General features: G+C 49.9%; 1 long non-coding RNA gene across 1 annotated transcript in view; it reads right to left on the bottom strand.

Annotated features, from left to right (window-relative positions):
• LOC122376257 overlaps positions 1–11,213 on the bottom strand; it is a 37,984-nt gene extending 26,771 nt beyond the window's left edge. The window contains exon 1 of the long non-coding RNA XR_006255571.1: positions 11,084–11,213. This is a non-coding gene — a long non-coding RNA (uncharacterized LOC122376257). The remainder of the gene's footprint in view (positions 1–11,083) is intronic.
• Positions 11,214–12,211: the final 998 nt, after the last annotated feature.

Genomic DNA, 12,211 nt, shown 5'->3' with positions numbered 1-12,211 from the left:
TTTACCAAAATGAACAGAACATCCACCAGCCCCTAACTGAAGGCGCGGAGTAGCCTTCTGGATAGAGCGGTTCGCCATTCTCCCACGGCCGGCTGGCCGGCCTCAGGTCGGCGGCGGGTCGCTGAGAGCGGCCCTTCCTGCGATCTCGGCGGCTTCTGCCACTCTGGGAAGCACTCCAACTTATTATCAGGTTCCGACTAGCCCGGCGCGCCGCGCTTACAGGCTCAATCGGCTGTAACGGGAACGGAGCCGATACGGGCGAAACGGGCTCAATGTTTGCCCTCCCGGTCATCAAAGGTCACAGACAGTCAGGACGCTAGAGGTCACCGCCAGGGGCAGACAGGGGTCACAGACAGAGGTCAGACAGAGCTCACAGACAGAGGTCACAGACAGAAGTCACAGACAGAGGCAGACAGTCAGAGGTCAGACAAAGGTCACAGACAGAGGTCAGACAGACAGACAGACAGAGGTAACCGTCAAAGGTGAGACAGAGGGCGTCGGAGGTCACTGTCAGGGGCAGACAGAGGTCACAGACAGAAGTCGCCAGAGGACGCCGATATTGACTGGCAAAAGAGCGGGAAGAAATCGCTGGAAAGGAACGCAAGAAGTCGCTTGAGGTTGAACCAGCAAGTAATCAGACGACGCCTACTCCATCAGAAGTCTTCAGACCGAAAGAAACAACCAGGAAACTCCGCAGGAGGTCCATAAGAGATCAACGAAAGAAGTTGCTTGATGTCACACCCAGAAGTCATCAGAAATGAACGCCAGAGGACACCGTCATAGGACGTCAGATATCATAAGATGTCATTATTTAATGTCGACTCAGGTCACTGACAAAAGTAATCAGAGGTCCGTCACAGGTCGCTACAGGCTGACTAAAGGTCACTGACAGACACGGATCCGTCAGGTATCCCCAAACTGTGATGTTTTTAGATGAGAACTGTCTACGGTAACGGGAAGACAAGACCGCATCTAGTCGCTACAGACGATACCAGCCGGAGTGCAAATGAGTTGACAGACCCGACAGGCAACCGGCTCACTACAGGGTATTGACAACTGAGATGGATTCTGGTTATGGGAGCTTCCAATGTAATGAGGCTTTTTTAACCACACAAACCTAACGGAAAATCGGCTCAAACGGTCGGACAAAGTGAGTCATGATAGTTTTTGTCATTAATTGCCAGTTAGTTCCAGTAAAACAAGTACGTTTATAAGATAAGGACTCCACATAATCACGAATGCAATACGTTTTTACTGCATAAAAGACAACAGTTTCGTAGAGAAGTGACATGCAACTAAAAAAGGAATTGTTTATGCAGCTCTGGCATATTATCTTCAGGAGAGCTGTAGGTACATTGCAACTATATGTAATTTTCTTTTAATTCGTCACTTTTCAAGGAAAATTGGCAACAACATCCGCGCATTGACATCTTTTTCACGAGTCAGTGGTAGGGCGCCCGAGCCCCATATTTATTTCCCAGCGATATTTTCTCACGTTAACCGCCTAGCAAAAACAGCCTGAGCACAAAGGCACAGGTCTGAACAAAACATCGAATTTAAACCAGAAACAAAACAATTTATGCGGCATTACGAACTGCTAGCCAGCAGAGAAGCAGATTTCGGCAAAATATTCGCCTCAAAACTTCTGCGCAGTATAACGAGAGCATCATCATAGACGCAGAACTCAGGGGAACTATTCGTCTCAAAAGTGGCCAAGACAGATCTAACACGCGTCTCATTTCTCAATTTAACCCATCTCCTGCCGACATCGTGTTTCATCCCACAAAGCCCTCCCGTCGGTTGCGAATTTCACTCCGGATCGCACGCCGGATCAATGTCTGCCATAGCGAGAATCGGAGTAGCCGGAACCGAGAGCCAATCAGAGGGGGGAGCAGGTGAGCCCCCCTCTGCCCCCTCAGGTCAGGTCGAGACGAGTTCGTGGAAGGTCGCCGGAGCCGCCGTCTCCGAATGTCACGGACAAAGGGAGGTGGCGTCCGAGCGTCGCTCCAGAGAGGCCGTGGCGGCGGGTTTTTGGCTGCATAGTTCTGCTCTAATGAGGGGCCGCACAATGCCAGCTCCGGGGTATCCGAGAACAGGAGGTTTTCGGGTGGCGGGGGTTCGTGGTACTCGTTTGCTGGGGATTCGTGGTACTCATTTATCAATAAGCAGCTTGAGAAACAATCTGTAGGTACCAGTTATTCAAAGGTTATGTGCCCTCACCTTCATTTGGATTCTGTTCTTCTTTTTTATCAAGTTTTTTGCATTTCTTAAGTTCGTTTCCTTTTCTAGCACCAGTATAGCGCCTTTTGGGGCGACTAACGGAGCGAGCGAGAGGGTGAGCCTTGCACGTGCGAAATTTCGAGGGGGTACCTCCAACTGACTTGTGCACGGCACCCTACTAACCGGTCTCTAGCGATGTGCCAAATTTGAGCACAATCGGCCCAGCCATTCTCGAGATCTGGAAGCGGCACCCTGCACGTGCGCACGTGCAGAATGGGTCCCAACTGACTTGTGCACGGCACCCTACTAACTGGTCCCTAACCGTGTACCAAATTTGAGCGCCATCGGTCCAGCCGTTCTCGAGATCTGGAAACGACACCTGCACGTGCGCACGTGCAGCAGCACTCCAACTCTGGCACATGGATATGCAGTGCCTAGTGGGTGCCTACCTACATGCCAACTTTCAGCGCAATCGGCCAAGTAGTTACCGAGATATTGCAACAATTACAAAACTGACACCTCTTCGTTTTGCGCGTGGCACGTGCATAAGGGGTCGCCCACATGCATCGGGAATAGTCCAATAGTTGGTAGAAGGAATGAAGCTACCCTACAAAAATTACCCCGTGTAAATCGGTCAAGTGGTTGCTGAGATATAAGCCTCGCAAAAGCGTCCGCACGGCAGGCCGGCCGGCCGGCCGCTCATACTCAGAAATTTCCGTTAATCTAAGGAAAGACTACGCTCGCTTCGCTCGCTCCGTAATTATTGCATTCATTGAGTGTCAATAAACCAAATGTTATATGGCTTTGCCACCTTTACAGAATCTAAACTCCATCAATCGCACGCTTATGGGACAACTCATGACACAGCTCGCTGAGTGTGGACCCATGCAGCATTTTTGAAATACGGGCTAGCTAACAAGTTGATGACGGCGGGCCAACTGATACTGCTAACAATATCACCATCAGCCATCCACTACTACCGTCGTCTCCTCTGCCACGGGTCAACTCGCGCTATCAGTGGCATATTTACCGACGGCTACAGCCAAATTTAGTACCAGAATTGCCATATTCAGTGGCAGAATGCAGGGGCGTCGTTTTGTATAGGCCTGGGAGTGCCCGAGCACTACCAATGTTCAGCTGAGCACTACCAATGTGTTGTTGAGCACTACCAACATTTTTCTTCACTTATTGAGAAAATTGCATTTAAACATGTCATACAAATAAAATGAATGAGGTTCTTATGTATAAAATCAACATGATAGCAAGTAACTTCAATGGTAAGTGGTAACTATTGATGAAAATCTATAGACTTACTCCACAAGTAGATTGAATTTGAATTGGTTGACCAATTCAATCTTCTTGTAGCGTACCTAAGTCCATAAATTTCCATCAATACCTAGGTATCATTTTCACTTTCCACATCATGTCATTACGTCAAGTAATTTCAAGTTATGTGGTACCTACCTACCTACCTACCTACCAAGTTTCACAATAGTCAGGGGCGTCGTTTTGTATAGGCCTGGTAGGGCCCGAGCCTTACCAATGTTTATTTGGGCCCTACCAATGTTCGCTGAGCCCTACCAATCTTTTTTCACTTATTAGTTGATAAAAAATCAAAATAAACAGATAAGCAAATATTAAATAAGCACATATGCAAGTACATAAATAAGGTTCTAGCCACAGTAGGTGCATGTAGCTGACAATACGTGTCTAGGACTCCGGTCCTTCATGGATTTTAAGAGACTCGAAAACGCAATTGGTTATAGAGGTCCATAACTGCCTCTGAGTCCCGCATACCACGCGACCGCCCCTAATAGACCCCGATCCGTCTCCACACCAGCCGCTGGAGGCCCTACACCAGGGGTCGGCAAATGGTGGGGCATGCCCTCTTTGGGGGTAATGGAGCCCTTTCGGTGGGGGTAATGAGGGATTCTGAGAAAGCCTATCTTTTTAGAGTTTGTAGCTCCAGTGATGGAGCCATCGTGACTGTTGCATCCCAGGATTCAAAGATTAGCCCAGGCCAAAGGCACAGCACACATTGATTAGATACCAATTTTCACGTACCTGCTCGCCTCACCATTTCACCCCTCCGTACAGTCGTACAAAAGCAGCTGCAACTTTTAACCGTCGCCCGTCTGTTGGCGTTTCCACAGCCGCTAACGTAAGGGGGAGGAGTCGATCGGACCCCCGCGGCCTCTCGGACTCTGAGATGGAGCTGTGCATAAAAAAGACGAGCGTGCTACCCGTGACAATAGGAAGCCGCTGCTGCCCATTTTTAAGGTCCTTGGTCATTCCGTCTCATTCAAGAGGGCAATGATAAGTGTCGAGAAAATCGGGACCCGCTATAACTTCTTGAAGTGAGATTTTATGGCTCAAGATGATCTCCAGAAAAAGCTCATAAGCCAGCGGTCATTATGCCGGGTCCAGAGGCCAGTTTTACCAACAGAAAAATAGCCGCCTGCCGGAATTTTTTGCCTAAAGTCAAGATCGTTTCACATATGGAGCGTAAACGGTAAAGCCCTATCCGCTTACGTGCCCATCGCGTTTACGCTCCGTATGTGAAGCGGTCTTGAGGCAAAAATTCCGGCAGGCGGTTATTTTTCTGTTAGTAAAACTGGTCTAAGGTCATGATATTTTCCGGGCTGGTAAAAAAAAAAATGATGGGTTCGAGGGTACAATTTGGTCGTGATCCAATGCCTTTTACGTGAGCTTTTAACGAAAAACCACCCGCCGCCCCTATACGTACAAGGGTTAAATGGGGTATACTGCATAGGCGGTGGAACGGGGAGGGCACCGGGGCACCGTGCCCCCTTTGATTTTTGCATTTTAACATTAGCCCTATGGGCGTTGCATGGCAAGAATGGGACCAAAAGTCGGCAGTGCCCCCCCCCTCCCCCTTAATTGAAGGTGTTCCGCCGCTACTGGGATATTGGTATTAAATGTTTTGTGGAGGAAGTGTCATGTTTTAAATTTGATGCATTGGAAATGCAGAAATACCCAAAGAGTCCCAGGACGGTATGGAATTTCAGTAAACTTGGTTGTGTCAGCAATGGGGTCTGGTAGGTGGGGGTAATGGCCCTGCCTGGCGCCCAAAAAGGGGGCACGACCCCGAATGACCTGCCGACCACTGCCCTACACCGACTTCGGAAGGTGCCGCGGTGCTCCAGATTAGGCCATAGGTATATTGATTTGAGTGGGTGATGCAGCCTGATTCCCCAGGGTTCAACGCTTGGTCATTACCGCATCAGACCCCGAAAACTGAAGCTCGTAACTACGAGGGGCGTTCAAAAAGTTTCGGGCCGAACAATGAAGGAGTTGGAATTTTGGCCTGCAAGGCGGTGTGTTAAATGATGTGTTATTGGGATGTCCACTTACGCAAATTAAGTAAGTGGCCATTAATTAAGTCTCTTCTGTGATTGATTCGGGCTTCTATTCGTAGCATAGTTCGCCATTTCGGATAGGATGGGCGATGCCCAGAAGAGAGCAGTGATTCGTTTCATAGTAGTTAGTGCAGAAAAGGCACCAAGCGTTAACCCTCGCCCTGGGCATTTTTCATAACACGGCCTGGCAGGGGGAGGGGTCGATTCGACCCCCCTCCGCTCGTCAACTTTCCAAAACAGGGGCACACAATTGATGATGTGCGTCCATTCGATAAACATCGAGGAGAGGCTATAGGGAAGCTGACGTAAGTGTGCACCTGATCCGCGACCACGCACCTGCGTACATGGGCGGGATGACGAACAGTGAAGCGATGAGCTTCGAGTTGTTGTCGCATCCACTTTTTTCTCTCCGAACCTTGCACACTCTGGTTAGTGGTTGCCACCTCTTCCCCAACATAAGAAAATTAGCAGCGGCAACCTCGCTAACAGCAGGGAGACGAAATCAGCCGTCTTGGACGTGCAGGATGGGTCCAAAACCCACTTGGTTATGGAGGCCTTGAGGGCTCTCGCGAAGCGCTGCGCGAAATGTGTTTGTCTTAACGGTGTTTATTTGAATAAATGAACTTTTTGGTCTAATGAGTCGATGCTGTATCTCTCTGCTCCTTCATGGTCGGGCCCGTAGCTTTCTGAACGCCCCTCGTACTGTCATCCTTTTATTTTGGCAAGCAGGTCTTTCTAACTATCGTTGTGTTTCAAGTCCTCGTTAGTTGTCGAACCCTTCAATTGGCGTGGGTCTTCAAAACCGTTCCTGGCCCCGCAGCCGTCTTTTTAGTCGGCTTGGGTCCTCAAAGCTGTTCCTGTCCCCTTTCAGCACAGCCGTCCTTTTAAGTCGATGTGGGCCTCTTTCAGAATGGCGTGCATTCCTCCGACACTATTGCCTATATAACTGCACGTTTTGTGCATGGCGTCCGGTGTGGACCCAGATTTCCAAAGTTTTTTTTTGTGTTTTTTTTTTAGATTTCGGTTAGTCTTGTCAATGACCAGGGCGAAAAATAACTGGCCGAAATCTGATGAGAAAGGCAGATTTGGGGGTACCCTACCTTGTAAGCCCCGTCATATATGGCCAGCCGCCGCCTTTGGGCACTACCAATCATTTTCGGAAAACGACACCCCTGGCAGAATGGCACATTTAGTGTCCAGGTAGCAGATTTAGTATGATATCAGGCGATTTAGGGGCGCCGCGCCACCGGCGTGTCCCGCCGCCATAACGGACGTAACGGGCGCGGGCGCGTTACGACGCCGTCGTTACGGCCGCTAATGGTCGATACGACACTGGTGAGCCGTCACTTACGAGCGTCGGCGGCGGTACGGCCCGTCAGCGCTCCGTGATGGAGGAGCGCCAGTCAGAACACGGGGGGCGGATAGGCAGCGGCACGTGCAGAGATGGACAGACATGTGGAGATTGAGATGAGAGAAAAACGAACAGAGCGAGAACAAACGAGACAGGTGGAGAGAAGAGTAAAGAAAACAGTCATGAAATAAGAGAGAATGAAACACAGGGACGGAAAGGAGATTATGTAGAAGAGTTCGACATTTTTCTCGCAGACAATGACAATACAATGACAATGTAAATGGACAAAAATTGAGACGAAAAGGAGACACGAGAACTGAAAGAACAGAGAGAACTGACAGAGGAGACACAGGCCGCATGAAGAGACATACAGAGACGGAGAACATGAGGAGACACGACTACATCGAGGATAAGTGGGAAGACAAAGGCTAAAGAGAAAAAAGTCGGTTGACGCGACTAGAGAAGAGAAGGGTTGAGAGAGTGAAGACAGACGTGATGAGGCACGATTCATGACGTGGACCACAGCCCGCCAGAGGGAAAAGAGACGCAGACACACAGGGGAGGGAGAGATGTAGGGGAGATGAGAGAGAGAGAGAGAGAGAGAGAGAGAGAGAGAGAGAGAGAGAGAGAGGGAGAGGGAGAGAGAGGGAGAGAGAGGGAGAGAGAGAGAGAGAGAGAGAGAGAGAGAGAGAGAGAGAGAGAGAGAGAGAGAGAGAGAGAGAGAGAGAGAGAGAGAGAGAGAGAGAGAGAGAGAGAGAGAGAGAGAGAGATTAGACGCGGCACTTCAGGCAGTTGGCGTGAAACGAGAACAGTTGGAGAACGCACCGCAACACATCGTCAGTTTAGTGTGCCAGGTCAATTCACGTTTCGTGGAAAACCTTTCGTGAATATTGCATCACGGTGAAAATAGCGCGGGTACCGCGACGAAAAGCCCACGCCGCGGAGAGCACGATGAGGCGGCCACTCTCTGCCGCCACTAATGGCTTCTAATGTTCTTTAATGAGCCTCTAATGCCAGCCTTTGCGACCGTTTCAAAAACACATACCCAGAAGTGCATTTTCGCAATAGCAGCCGCGACTAATCGTCCCGCCGAGTCTCCCAGGTGTCGATTCGAGTCGCAGTCGACACGCCACGAACGGCGGGGGCCCGGGCAGGCACTCAAACCTCGCCGGAACCATGGGTGGCGCAGATGGGACGGATGCGGCGCGGCGTGCCACCAGTCACCAGAACGGTGGCGAATCGTTAATGACAGCCTTCAGACACGACATGCCACCAAACGAAACGCCGCATGGGCGTAACCCGCCGACGGGGCGGCGCGCGGAATCGCGCGTGCAAGCGCAGTTCGTGTTTACGAGTTTCTGTATTGCGGCAATGGCGTTCGAGCGCGGCGGCGGCAAACGAACAAAGTCACCGCCGGTACCGGCGACGGCAGTTCACCGAAACCAATCCGCAGAACGGCGCCCGCCGCGTCCCGACTTCACAGAACGCCGCCCGACGGGGCCCGACGGCAATGGACCAATCAGTGGCCGGGCCGGCCGCGGGCGGCCAATCAGCGGCCGCCACCGGCGGCGACGGCCAATGACAGCGCGCGGTCAGTGACCTGGCAATGACACGGCCGGTGGACGAGCGCGGCGCACGCGCGGCTGTGGCTGCGGCGCCCCCGGACCGGAGAGAGCCAATGGGTTCCGCGGAACAGCCGGCGGCCGCAGTGAACGGCACGCAGGCCCGACCACACCCCCCGGGGCAGAAGCAAACGACAAAAACTGGCAACAAGTGATCCCAAGAACTGGTCAATGTCGAGGTCCGGGAAGGAGGGAGCTAATTAAAATATAATTGTTGTGAAAAGGCCAAATAAAGTTTTCAAGTGAGGTCGCGTTAAATGGAACAGCGTTCATTAGATCATTTACATCATCCGATTGTGTGACATAATGAGGTGGTCAACATGCTCCAAATAGATGCGAAATAATTTAATTGCCGTGCACGGTAAACAAGTGATAAACGTAAAACGAGTTACTGTTCATTAACTTTCTCACATCATGCTAGTGTTTTGTGTTGCAAGATTAATTCAAACCTCAACAACAACAACAACAAAACACATTTATTAGACATAAAATGGAAATAAGCAGATAGTCCAGGTGGTGGTGCAAAAGCTGATGCTTAAACCTCCATACTAAGATTACTAAGAATCAGTAACCTCCATAACCGAGCATAAATAATGTTTCCAGTAAGTCATACGCAGCGAGCAAAAAGTGGTAAGCACCCACACAAGCGCCTGTCTCGCTCGGCACCGGCCACTAATGGTGCCTCCTCGTACACTCGGGGGCAGATTGATGTTCCACCACTCCCTACCCATCGGGCTGCCATGGCTCAGCACTGGCTGCTGCCAGTGGCAGCACTGGCAGCAGTGTCACTGGCAGGCAGTGCTGAGCAGTGCTGAGGGCAGGCAACACTGGCAGCAGCCAGTGCTGAGCCATGGGAGTCCGATGGGTTGGGAGTGGTGGAACATCAATCTGCCCCCGAGTGTACCGGGAACCTCCTGCCGACCGGTGATAATTTAGTGAAACATTGCCGGGCCATTAGCGTTTTAGAGTCGCACTCGCTCGCTGTGGAACTCGGCGTGAGCCGGGCGTGTTTCGGCCGAGTGCAGTCGTCCAATTTCCAGCGCGCAGTAGATGTACGGAGAACGCCGTGCCGTCGACGCGATGGGCCGCTCTCACGGAACTGGCGCTGGGTGTGGGGGCAGTCGGGGGCGGCGTTACCGCAGCTGAGGGCGCCGGACACCGACCCGGCGATTCATCGTCCAATGCAGGCAACATCGCTCTAAACATCACCAACATTCACTGTCTAAAAATCGGCCTAGGCACTGATCCAGCATCACCTTAATATTGCGCTAAAATCGCCCTCTAAACTATCGTCTAAACACATCGCTCTAACATTATTGTGCATCATCCAATCGTCGCCAAAGCATCGCTTTAACATGCCCGAAGCATCGACTTAACATTGCCATAACATCGTCAAACATCTCCATCGATATCGCCATTCACTGCCTTGCCTAAATCGCCTGATATCGCCCTACTAGTACCTAAGCCCATCGCTATATCACCACCCTCCGGAACGCCCGATCGACGCTCTCACATGCTCTACCGGCTGAGTGCCCTGCTAACTATTACTCAGCATTCTATCGTGTCAACAATCCCTATCACTACCCGATGTTGCCATCTTCCCGCCAAAACACTGCCTTTTCCATGTCCTAGCAATAGCATTTTCCTAACTACAAACGTCCTAATATTCCCGTACAGTCTGTCTTAAAAGTACCGCGCAAAGTGATAGTGGATCCATCAAGCCTAGCCCAGGAAGGGCCTGGTATACTTTGAAAGTCACCGAACCAATTGACCTGGGGAATGGAAGAGGATGTCAATTGCTTCGGTGACTCAAATTATAGCAGGCCCTTCCTCGATCAGGCTTGATGGATCCACCGTTACTTTGCGCGGTACTTTTAAGACAATGTCCCCTACAAACCCCCACCCAAATCCCCTACCATCACCCTGACAAACCCCTACCACCGACCCAGTCGTTACATCCCTTCCTTTAGTACGGAGCGCCGCCGGCACTGCGGGGTCGCTACGAATGGTTCCCGGAGCTGGCGCCGATCACTGTTGTACGGATAATTAGTCGGGGGAATGTCCGACGGTGATTAGTGGGGGAAGGTCGGAGGGGAGTGAGAGAAAGAGGGAGAGAGAGAGGGCTGAGGGAGGGAAAGAGGGAGAGATAGGGAGAGGGGTGCAGCGAAATAAGTGAGAAAACCTGATGGGTTAAGCATTCAAAGAGCTATCATCTGAGAAGATATGAAGAAGATGAACGCTCGAGTTGGGATGCAACAAGTCCGAATTTGCAACCACTTGTCTTAAAATTGGAGTGCTAAGTTATTGACTTCTCCATAGCAAGCAACGTTATACCATGTCATGGCTAACTGTTGCCTGGTATGTTACCCAGTGTATAAGCATATCACACGGAATCATGCAATACTACTGTCTTCCGAAAGGTACAATTAAATCAATTAAATCAAATAATGAATGATGCGAAAGAAACGACATCAGCGCGTTTTCATTCACCGATAGAACTATACACTGACCTGAGCCCGGCTCAGTGGTGATTGGCTGACAAGATGTGACGTCACAGCTTTGATGACGTCATCGGCCAGTGAGTTGATTTCGGCCAGCAGTTGCGGATCGCCACCGTACAGAACGTCGTTGGAATCAACTGCAACGCAACAGTCAACTGCTGTCAGAGGGAGCAGGGTGGGCTGCGCTGACCTGACCCGTATCGCACTGAGCACGGTACGAGAAGTTACGACTGTACACGCCGACTATATATATTATCAGTCGACATCGAGACAATATGAAATGAAAAAGAACAGATCACCAGTACGCGACACATTATGAGGTGTTTTTTTTTTTTAACGACCATTTACTATAAAAAGGCCATACTGACACTACATTGAAGTACCGGACGGAAAACATTCCGGTTGCCGAATGAAAGGGCCCAAGACAGGAAAGCAATTATCATACATAGTCATGTCAAAAGGCAACTCCTTATATGTCAGTCATCAATGGAAAACACATCAGAAAGAAAGTTCTACATAGAGGTTCATACAAATACTGTGTTACTAAATCGTACTGCGTTACATAACTAGTGAGCATTTTGAACAAATGTTGAGATAGAACATCCGCAACACGAGCTATATCGAGCGTATTTATTACTGTGACATGGAAGCGACATGCATTTCGGGTTTCGGGCGGATAAACCAACATATCAAAGTTATGCTATAAAACATAGGACGCCTTTCCACCTATGGGGTCAACGACGCTTTGTAAAATAAATCTAAGAGCTAGTTAGAACCTGGCTCTTCATTACAAAAGAATATGATACCAACAACCGGTACTTTCCGCTATCACATATCCCCTATTATTCGAAATCAATTAAGGTTTAAATATTCCACCGGGACGCTGCACAGTGGGGATTTTTCCGATCTAGCGCCTATTAATTCAAAATTTTTTTTGGATTTTTGTTTTTTTTTTGTGTCAGTAGGGCTAAGAAATGTCTGAATTTTTCATATATGGCATTGTTTTATCTGTATGTCCACAGCAAAACTAGGAAAAATGCGCCCAAAGTTCACACTCATGCGTGATTGCTCAATGGGCTCAGCAAGGCCCGAAAGTATAGCTCAATTTCATTGTCCTGTCCTGTTGGTTTTAATCTT

Source organism: Amphibalanus amphitrite, unplaced genomic scaffold, assembly GCF_019059575.1.
Source record: "Amphibalanus amphitrite isolate SeventyFive unplaced genomic scaffold, NRLGWU_Aamphi_draft 002070F_arrow, whole genome shotgun sequence".
In the NCBI taxonomy this organism is placed as follows: Eukaryota; Metazoa; Arthropoda; class Thecostraca; order Balanomorpha; family Balanidae; genus Amphibalanus; species Amphibalanus amphitrite.
This window is presented reverse-complemented; position numbering and strand designations above follow the sequence as displayed.